Genomic DNA, 11,825 nt, shown 5'->3' with positions numbered 1-11,825 from the left:
CTAGGTAGCCATGTCCAACGCAGCGTAAATAAAAACCCATTTACTGCCAAGAACATTCATATCAGGAGAGTATGGAATAAGAGAAAAAGTTTTAGTTTCTCTGCAATTTGACATCTCCTCATTCATAGCAGTGGTCCAACCAGGATCTTTTAAGGCTGAGGTGACAGTTTTGGGTTCAGGGTAGGATACTTTTTAAGTTAAGAGGACATATCTTGGATTTGGTTTTGAAATTCCAAGTTTAGACCGAGTAACCATTGGATGGGGGAGAGGTTCTGATGTAGTTTGATCAGAGACTGTGGTGGGAGCAAGAGAGGAAGGCATAACTGTCCTTGTTGATAAAGAGGGGACACTGTCGCCTATAGGAACATGGTCTGATCATGCCGTACGTCCAGAATGTCCTCCTTCATCAACAGTAGTCACACCAGCCGGTTGAGAGGAAAAAGCAGATAAAGGTAGAAAATCATTTTCTGTGAACAAAGGAGAGTCTGGTTCTGTTGACTCTGTTGAATTTATGGTAGATGTTGGTGGTACAGCAGGTTCTACTGTTGGTGTTGAAAAGATAGGACCAGGTGGGTCAACTCGATTGCCCGGAGGTGCTATTTCAGGATGCTCAAAGCCTTTAAGCCAAGCCGAATGCAGTGTAGACTTGTTGTCTTTCTGCATATATTGATAGGTGTCTGCAAAAGGGAATGATTCTTCCTCAAATATGACATGAAGACTAAGATAAACACGGCCAGTAGGCGGATGTAAACATCGATAGCCTTTATATTTAGCAGTGTAACCAAGAAAAACACATTTCAAGGACTTGAGATCAAATCTGTTTGCAGAATATGCTCAAAGATTTGGAAAACATGTGCAACCAATGGTTCTCAGTGAGGTATAATCTGGAGTTTGACCGTGGAGTCTCTCATATGGTGACTTATTGGACTCAAGAGCACTTGTAGGAAGAAGATTAATCAAAAAATTTGAGGTGAAAAAAGCTTCTACCCAATACTTCTGCAACATACAGCTTTCAAACATCATAGACATGCCTAATTCGACCAAGTGTATGTGCTTCTTTTCTGCTAATCCATTCTGTTGTGGAGTGTGAGGGCAAGAAATGAGTTGTTGAATCCCAAATTGTTGTAAGTGTGTTAAGAACTGATTACTCACGAACTCACATCCACCATCACATTGAAATTGTGAAAATTTTGCATTAAACTTATTCTCAACAAGCTTCTGAAATGCAACAAATGTAGAATAGAAACAAATGTAGAATAGAAATCAGACTTGTATTTCAGAGGGTAGAACCAACAAAACCGAGACCAATTGTCAATTAAAATTACATAGTATCTAAACCCCTGCACTGAAACAACAGGTGCAAGTCCCCAAAGATCACAATGCACTCTTTAAAGTGGTTTTGTTGCAACAAAAACTGAATCAGAAAAAAGAATTCCAGAGCTTTTTCCAAGCTGACAGGACTCGCACATCAAGCTTGAATTCTTATTTATGATGATAGATTTTGAAGAAGCCAACTGCTGCAGAACTTGAGCATTTGGATGACCCAATCTCCTATGCCAAACAACACTGCTTGCAGACTGTTGTCTAGAGGAGTAACGCACCACCGGCTTGGGCTTATTCGAATCTTTTAAGATGTAGAGACCTTAATTGTTTCTTCCCAGCATTAATAACCTCTTGGTTACCTTGTTCTTAACAACAACCCATCACAGTCAAACTTAAACGAACAAGGATAATCCTTAGTTACCTTAGACACAGATAATAATGATTTAGAAACATCAGGACAAAGCAAAACATCGTTCAAACTAAAACAAACTTAACCATGGTTTCAATCTGTGCTTAGTTATACTCGGATAGGGTTGCCAATGAACCAAAATGGTTGAAGACAGGAATCATACGAGCTGCAGAGAGTTACTGAAACCTTTCTTCTTTTGCATTTGTACTTTTGTCTTGTTGCAGAGTTGAAGATAACTGTTGAGACATAGTGGGATGCAGACTGATCTCAGCTGATTTGGGCTTTGTCTTGTTTGGCCCAATGGACAAAACTGCATTGTTTTGGTCAACTCGATATTCTGTTCTATTAAATATAATAGATAACCATAGTTGACAAAAAAAAAAATAACTATAGAGGACTAATCTTGAACTTCTTTCTTTCTCTCTCTTCCTCGTTTTTCTTTTTTGTCTTTTTTCTTCGGCAATAGTGTGAAGAGAGAGAGAAAAAGAAGATATAACTAAATCGAAAACAAGAGTAAAATTAATTTTTGCTAGTTAATAATAACTGATGAATAATAGCAGAAGAAAGAACTAATTTTGAACACATCCATGATCATATATTGGTATTTCTTAAAAAATAAATATACTAAAATATAAAATTAAGTATTTAGTCCGTGTTTTGTGCGGACACAAATATTTTCTCAAATAATTACAAATTTATAATTATTAATAAAATGATTTTAGTATTTAAAACTGTTAAATTTTATCTCTGAAGTAGTCATTATTTGTACATTAAATCAATAAATTATTTTAAACTATTATTTTTCTTAATCAGAATTTCTTTTTTCTTTTATTGAAATTATCGCTTTTTTCGTCGATTTGTATCTTTGTCTAAGCGCGAAACCATAGTAATAGAGTGTAAGTAAACAATTATTTTGTAGTTTTGATACCAAGTTCAGTCTTATCTCTAAATTAGTCATTATGTATATGTTCAATTTGATGTTCAAAAAAATATAAGTTAAATTTATAAGTGTATAAAATTTTCCGTTCATTTCTAAAGTAGTCATTACTTTTATACATTAAATTTATGGATTATATTAATTCTTCATTCCATCTAGCCATTAAGTTTTTTGGTTCTTAGTTTTATAATTTTAAATATTAATGTGGACCAAAAAAATTGAACTTTTAAATCCTATATGGAAACTCTTAGAGTCATATAGCTTTAACTTTTATTAGTAATAGACCATGTTCAAAATATCTCTAGACGCTAGTCCGGCAGTCGAGGTGCGCCTAGCGCCTAACAAAAAAATCAGAAATTAATCAGGGATTAATCGGGGATTAGTTTTTGAGTGTTTTCATTGTTTATATATATTAAATCTGTCGAAAAAAACTTAATGTTTAACTTAGTCTGGTGGTCTTGATATGTTAATTGGGCTTGGAAAACCCAAGTTCGTTCCGCGGAGGAGAAAATTTTATTTTTTTATATCTATATTTTTTAATAAGAATGAAAAGACAATTTTACCTTTGTCTTCTTTCTTCTCCCATATCGACTCTGCAACCCTAAATCGCGCCGTTAGCTCAATTTTTTCATTTTTTTCTTAGTTTTGGCTACTTATTCTTGTATTTTTAACCAAATTATGATAGATTCGTAAAAAATGAGATTTAGAATTTAAAACGCCCAAAAGATCGCCGATTTCTCTTATTCCTTGGTCTAGGCGGATTTGAATCGCTCTGCCGCCTAGCATCACCGATCAGAGTGAAATCGCCGCGGCTCTCCTCCACGGCTCCGCCCACCGCCTAGGATTAATTGTCAACTCGGCCGATTTTTCGAACACGGGTAATAGACTAGGTTTTTCAACTACGCTTCGTGTGGATATATTTTTAAATAATATTTTAATAAAAATATATATACACAAATTAATTATATTTATTAAAATATTACTTTATGTCTATTATTATATGTAATAATGTGTATTAAAATTTCAATTTCAATCTTAAAATTTGTATCTAATTTGTGAGGTTTCATGCTCTTATTTTGAAAATATAATATGTTATGTCTGGAAAACTTATAATTTGGTAGAATATTTATAAATAGTATACTAAAGCTAACTAAAAGTACGACAAAGTAGTCAAATGCTATTTAATAATCATAATATTGATACAAAGATTAAAAGTTATACATCAGTGTTCCAATTTTTTTCAAAAAATTATTGTTTTTCATCATTTTAGTTTCATTCTTATTATATACATATTTCTACAAAAATAACAAAAATAATAAATAGAAAAATTATTTTATTTTCTTAGCTAGTATAACCAACTTTCTAATTTAGTATACTACATTGAAAAATAAACTAATATTTACAATTTTTGCTTTCAGATCCATAACAATTTTTTTCTTGTATCATATTATTTATGTTAACTTTTAAATAACCTCATTTCTTCCAATCAAAGTGAATAACTTTTATTTTATTTTATTTAATTTCATTCTCATTATGTTTTCTATGGTATACAGAAAAAACAAGATAGTTTGAAATTTTAGCTACTTCAATCAATACAAATTTTCAGTTTAATTTACAAATGAAAAAGCAAACTAATAATCACAAATTTTATTCTCCTATCTAAGAAAAAATTGTTTTTTTTAAACCAAAACAAAAATAATCATGGAATGAGCATTAAAAAAAACTAATAACTAAAAAAAACTGACAAAATAAAAATGTTTTTTGTTTACCTGGAACATATAGAAACCTTAATTTTATCCGATGACATATATTAAACGCCCTCACGATCTTATGTTACTTCAATTAAGTAATTTTAACTTTATATAACTTTGAGGCCTGTATAAGGTAGAAATCAAACCTGAAAGATCCTGCACGAGACCTTTTGCGGCAAGTGGTTGCGGTCACTCCTTCTTGTGATGAGGCTCACTGATTGTAATCGGATGTTGCTTAATCAGCTAATTGTTACCATTGTGGTTCATGTTGGTTTTTAAAATCCTGTTAGATTCCATGTTATTCCAAGGATCTTCCTTGAATACCTCAGTCTCCTCTAACTTAATGGCAGAACTTCTTTCTCTATTGTCATTGCTTTGTTTTAGGGTTTAGTGTCGAGTATTAATCACTTGACATGTTTCTCAGATTGCTCGGAACTTATCCTTCTTTTCAAATATGGTGGCCAAGCTATGGAGAATTATGGTCTCTTTCTCGACATTAAATCAGCTTGTAGTGCTTTGTCTATATCTCCTTTTATCATATTTCTTTTTTAGCTAATAGTTTAACGGATAGTTTAACCAAGTTGGTTCTTTTACGTTGTAATGACTCATTCCTTAGTGAAAGCTAACTCTATCTTTTTGTGTTTTTGAATTGAAATGGTTGCACACACAAAATTAACTTAAATTTTTTTTCTAGTTATGTGACAAAAAGTTGGATGCTAATGTAGGAGTCTCTAAATATGTGTGTATATGTAAAGAAATTTTACTATTTTATTTGTTCTTAATTGTTTAATATAATTTTTCTACTTTAATATTATTTTAGTTTTTATTATTAATATAAATTTTATACATAATTTTTCATATTTAATAATTAAAAAAAAAATAAAACAATTTAGAAACTTTCATAATTTTCAATATTGCTGTGGACCAATTATAATTTGATACATAATTTTTTATTTGTTATATTTATTTTATTAGCAATAATATTAGAATTTGTAAATTTTTTTAATTTTAATGTTGATGTAAACCAATAAAGTTATATTTTTAAATTCTATATAAATCATATAGCTTCAACTTTTATTAGTAATAGATGATATTCTATAGAACTAATGAGAGAAGATCATGAGTGTTTGGGAAGAATTCTATCTTGCTTTCAGAATTATTAATTAGCATTACATCTATATTTATACTAATGATTTTTCCTAAATAAGGAGGTGTTATTGGGAGGTTGATTTATGAAGATTTTTAGAGTTTAAGATTATATGGTTATTGGTTTGTGAATTTTTATATTCTTAATAGATTCTATTGTTATTCATTGTTATTGGTTTGATGATTTTTATAAATAATCAAAATCCATTGTTATTCAAAAAGTTTATATTATAAAATTCTGTTATAATCTAGTGTTATTGGAATAATGATTCTTTACCATTAATTCATAAATTATGATTCTCAAAAAATACTACCTATATCTTTTAGATTCTCAAAGTCTGTCATATTAAAAATATTTTGTAGATTGTTTAATTCCACAAAACTCTCTCTAAATTTTACAAATCTAATAAAATTTTTGACAAATTTCATGACTTTTAAAATCAAATAAAATCTTTATAAATCCAGCTCTTAGTAACCTTTCTTAAACTAGATACAAATCTTTATAATATTTAAATAAAAACTATATAATATTTACTGATAAAATTTTGCATCTTCAAAATCCTTCTATGGGCTCTCTCAAATTCATAACGATAATGGAGATAGGCAGTATGAACGGCGTGAGATTGAAAATAGAATATAAATATAGAAGGTGATGAGCGGTGATCAGACGTTGTGATGGGAGTGTCAAATAGACACACGGCGGAAGTTGAGAAGCATGGGCAAAGCGTGAATCTTGGACGATGAAGCTGTGGAGTGGAAAAGAAACGGAGATGCACTTAAGATCAAGGATCTTACATGGTACCTTGGATGTTAAGAAGAATAAGATTGAATAAAATCATGTAAAATTAAGATTATTTTCCATGGTACCATGGATGTTAACAATACAATTATGGTTATTTTACAAACTATAGCAACTCTTGAATTTATGGTTATTTACTAAACATTGCAACAACTCTTGAGTTTTATGGTTATATATACCAACAATTGCACCTCTTGAGTTTATGGTTATTAAATCATTGCAACTGTTGGGATTATGGTTATTCTAAATCATGAAGTTTTTGCTAAAAATAACCTAAAACTTGACTCTTAATATGAAAGTAGATCCCTGAAAAAATATTTGGTAAAAATAACTTAAAAGGATAGTAAAAAGACCATTTAATCCTGTATGACTAAACAAAAAACGGATGTCCTAATTACCGTTTAAACCCAGACAAAGTCTAGTAAACTTCTTTAAAACAAAATAAAGTCTACTATGTAATTAAATCAGAAACTTTAATTTTAAAATTTAGCAAAATTATTATGGAATTAAAATTACATTCATAAATTAGGTAATTGTAACACAAATGTACATAAATTAATTTTTCATATTGATAAATTTAAATTTATGTTTTTAAACAGAAATTTAAACTGAAATTTAAACTGAAACTTAACTGGAAATAACTTCCCGTAACCAAGAAAAACTTCTCGTAACCGGGTAAATTTACTTAGTCCCAGAAAATTAATTAATCTAAATGGAAAAAACTACACGAACCAAACAGAATTACCAGACTATATAAAAGAATTTTACAGATCCCATTAAAAAAAACCGTCGAAAAGTTCCTGTTTAAGAAAAAAAAAGACGAAGGCGATTTCTGTTTCTCTTCAATGGCGCCGCCGATTTACTTCTCACCGCCGCCAATAACCCTGTTCAGGTAAGTTTTCTTCTTCCAACTTCACCCCCATGCTTCCCTACTCCTCTGTGTTCATCACCATTCCATTTTCGTCACAACCAGTGTCCATATCTGAAATTAGGGTTTTTTTGGCAAATCTGCTTTCGCCACTTGACTATAACGTCATTTCCTGCTTCAAAACGGTAAGTAGATGTCCTTCCGAAGCTATATACGTAGCTGTTCCTCTAACGGTAAGTACATAGTTTTTTTTTTTTTGCAGACCTGGTTGCATTTTCTCGAAGTCGGCTTTATATAATCACGCCTGTAACCACTATGTACTTTGTAGATTCCATTTGGATTGATTGCTTTTAGTAGACTTCATATACTGTATTTTTTGATGTATTGATTGCTTCGGTTGGCTTCAGTAGACTTCATATACTGTATTTTTGATGTATTGATTGCTTCGGTTGGCTTCAGTAGACTTCTCAAGTCGGAGTGTACTTAGAATTTGAAAAAATAGATTTCATTTTGAAAAATTAGACTTCATTTTGAAATGTAGACTTCATTGTGAAAAAGTAGACTTCATTGTGAAAAAGTAGACTTCGCTTGGAAAATAGTAGACTTCATTCGTTTATAGTTTCAAACCGTTAGTTATAACTAGTTTTCTGATTAAAGCTCTGTTACCATTGATGCAGATTACTGTGTTAGATAATGGAGGCCTCTGAATTCCCGCAAAGATTGTACACTAAAGGCGGTGAGCCAGTCCCGGAGAAAAGCATCGGCTATTATGCTGATGATTATAGGCTGGTACCTGCACTACAGGAAGCTCTAAGAGAGGATGAATGGGAAGAGATTTATGAGTCACCGTTGGGTGTCTTCTTAAAGTTCCACGATTTGGATTTTGGTTGGGCTTCTAGGCTGGTGCACCACATGCTCACCTTTCAGATAGTTTGTAATCAGAGGTACGAGATATGGAGCCTAATTGGTACCACTCCAGTGAGGTTTTCATTGCATGAGTTTGAGGAAATCACCAAACTCAACCGTGTGTACGTGAATGACTTGGCTCAAGCTGATCTTGAACTTTCCGATGAAATGCGGGTATTCTGGAAGCAATTGGGGGTTGATGTAGACTTGGGGCCAAGCACACTTGAAATAATTGAAGTCTGTTCCAACTGCTCATCATGGTCTCGGGATGATAGGCTGCGTTTGGTATATCTTGGGATCTACGCTGGTTTCATAGTGGCAACGAAACCAATCTCATCCACAAATGCTAACCATGCCAGACTAGTGATAGATCTCGAAGGTTTTAAGGAGTTCCAATGGGAAAGAATTGCTTTTCAGCATCTGATCAAGTCTGTCAAGGAGAAAGATCTCAGCAAAAATATTCATATAGAAGGATTTGTGCAAGCTCTTCAACTATGGGTATACTATGCCCTTCCGGATTTTGCTGCTGAATTTGGCGAACCATTGTCAAATGATCCTACACCTCTTCTGCTGGCTTACAAAAGATCAAGAGAACGAAAGAACGTCAAAGCCAACATGCTAAAACAAGTATTATTCATTATCATTTATAAGTCTTGTTTCGTAGTAGACTTCTATATAGTAATTTCAGTTATGAAGTAGACTTCAGTGATAGATTTCATACGTAGACTTCTATATAGTAATTCATTTATGAAGTAGACTTCAGTGATAGATTTCATACGTAGACTTCTATATAGTAATTCATTTATGAAGTAGACTTCAGTGATATATTTCATACGTAGACTTCCAAACAGACTTCAATATTCGAATTGTGTTTTTTTAGGCTCGCATACAGTGCTACGTGGCTAAGGACTTGGTGGATATTTTCCTGTTTGGGATGATGAGCAACAGGATCTGGATATTGTCAAGATTGTCAATGCAATCTATGACCCCCAATTCAAGTTTTCAAAAAAGCACTGGCCTATGGAAGATGTTCTGGGTTCACACATCGTCAAGGCAAAAACAGGAAAAAGGAGTCTTCCTTCAGATGAATCAAGCCACAAGAAAACCTGCACAGGCTCTGTCTCTGCCGCCTCTTTCGTTGGTGATCAAGGGGTCGGAGTTGTCACTACTATGAAAGTGCACTTCGACCAATGCTTCAAAAGCTTCTCAACCAAGATGCTGAATGGTCTTGGTAGCTGTGAAAAACAGATCAAACTTCTCAGCAATAAGGTTAAATCAGTAGAGTGCGCGGTAGAAGAGTTGACAACAGGGACGGCTAAGCACACTGACGAAGAGGTTAAACACAATGTAGAGTCAAGCCAGCAGCGTCAGTGGATCCAAGAAGCGTGAAGGGATTAGTACCCAAAACCCTTCGACTATATGAAAACATTTCATGCGAACAAGATCATCAAAAGCTAGGAACAATCAATACTAATGTCATTTGAATTCGAACATGTTTAATAGTGCTATGTACTGTGTGAGCTTATTTACTTATGTTTTAAAAACTAGTTTTTCCAATTTCCAGACTATGATGAAACATGTTACTAAATTATAGCTATGGTGTTGTTATTTGTATATTCATGCCTGTTTGTGACAATAATTTGCAGACTAATTCAGTGAAAGAAGATGCTCCTAAGAAAGATAATGTAAACGTTGGTGCGAGTGAGAGTGTTAATACCCCCGGGGATGCAAAAGGAAAAAAAACTGCTGTAGACCAAGAAGAGGCCCCCGATACAAGGGTTTTTGAAGTTGACCTGGCGATATGTGATGTTGATTTCAGAGCGATTTAAATTGCCGAAAATAGTAAAGCAAGAGCAGCGCCTCAGATAGTGGCTCGGGCAAAGAGTGAGAGGAATATTCAGCTTGCTGCAACACAGAAGAATCCTTTCCTAGGATATATCACCGCAAAGACAATCATTCCAACGTTGGGTTCTCACAACGGCCGTGGATTTTGATCCTTTCGATCAAACCAGTGTTAAGGAGAAGCATGCGACTCTAATAAAATATGTGAAATCAAACCCGTAAGTAAACTTCTCTACTTATATTTTTTCAGCACACCTGTAAGTAGACTTCATCACATCCTTATTTTCCTTTGTCTGACTTGTTCATTTATACAGTGTCTGGCAAAAACGTCCAAGACACTCTACGATCGAATAGTTTTTTATTCTACGAACACCATGACAATGGCTATCTGATATGGTTTGTGTTTTTAACCTTTAATAGTAAACTTCATACATAGACTTCATATGTGGACTTCATATGTATACTTATTAATTAGACTTCGTTTGAAGACTTCCCTGATGTCTCATTTTTCATCAATATGCAGCACATGGAAGCTTATATTAACTTACTCAGGCTTTGATTCACCGAGCATCCTGAGTGGTTTGTATCTGATCGGATTTGCTTCCTCAAATCCATGTTTGCTACGGTTTTGAGGCGTGACTACAAAGACTTCGTTAACTTACTCAAATGAAGATGGTTCTGGCAGACTTCTACCACTAGGCGCGTTTTCGTACTACACAGGTGAATTACCTATCTACTGCATGACTAAAAAGATATGGGCCTATGAAGTCGACCATTTGTACTCAATATTGCACATCACCGGAGACCATTGGGTAGCAATCTGGGTTTCATTTGTGACGAGGCATATAACGATATGAGATAGTCATGCGGGAACCAAACATGCATCTGACGCCGAAATTGACGAAGCTGTAGAGCCTCTAGCTGTTATGATACCCTACCTTCTTCAAACCTGTGCACCTAATGAAGAAAAATGGAAATTCCTCTACACGCCTTTCACACATGTGCGAGTACCAGGAACTGATTTACCTCAAAACTATCAGAGTGGTGATTGCAGAGTGTACTGCCTGAAGTACATTGAGTATCATGCTCTAGATTTTCCATTTCCTCTGCAACTTTGTGATAAAAATATCCGAGCAATCAGGGAGAAAATGGCTGCATAAATCTTTGAAGAAACAAGTTTTAGGGGAAAGATAAGTTAGATGCTATCGGGCTGGATCTCTATGTTAAAAATGTTTAGGGTATGTGTATTTTAAAACTAACTTGTTTTTTATGACAAGTTCTGGGCTACTTGCATAAATGACATGCAATGTGATTGCAGATTATTTTAGCAATTGGCAGATGATTGGTGTGGAAGTTTTTTGGTCACCTATCATAATTAACATGCCAAATATGTTGTAATTTTGTTTCGGATATTGTAAGTTTATTGTAGTCTACGACTGAAGTCTATTATGTAATTATACATGTCTCGTATTTATAACTACCGATTAGCTTCCTAATACTGAATCATGTGCAATATTATTGAATTTGTACTTTTGATCATGTCAACAGAAGAAGTTTACTAGAAGACAGAAATATATTGCTTCCAATAAAAATAAGTCTACATAAGAAGTGTACTACATAAGTCTACTAATTTTAATTAAACATAAAAGGCGACACAAAAATAAGTGAAATATTCAACGCAGCCATTCATTTGTAAATACAGGAATTGTTTTCCAGAATATGGCACATTCCAATTTCCAGAAGCAAGGACTACATAGTTTGTCACCATATGTGTCGACAAGGTTTTCATCATCCATCTAGCGCATGTTTGGCAGATTCATACAAGCACAACTCCTTGATTGTGC

The sequence above is a fragment of the Eutrema salsugineum genome, unplaced genomic scaffold (assembly GCF_000478725.1).
Source record: "Eutrema salsugineum unplaced genomic scaffold, Eutsalg1_0 scaffold_2, whole genome shotgun sequence".
Lineage (NCBI taxonomy): Eukaryota > Viridiplantae > Streptophyta > Magnoliopsida > Brassicales > Brassicaceae > Eutrema > Eutrema salsugineum.
This window is presented reverse-complemented; position numbering follows the sequence as displayed.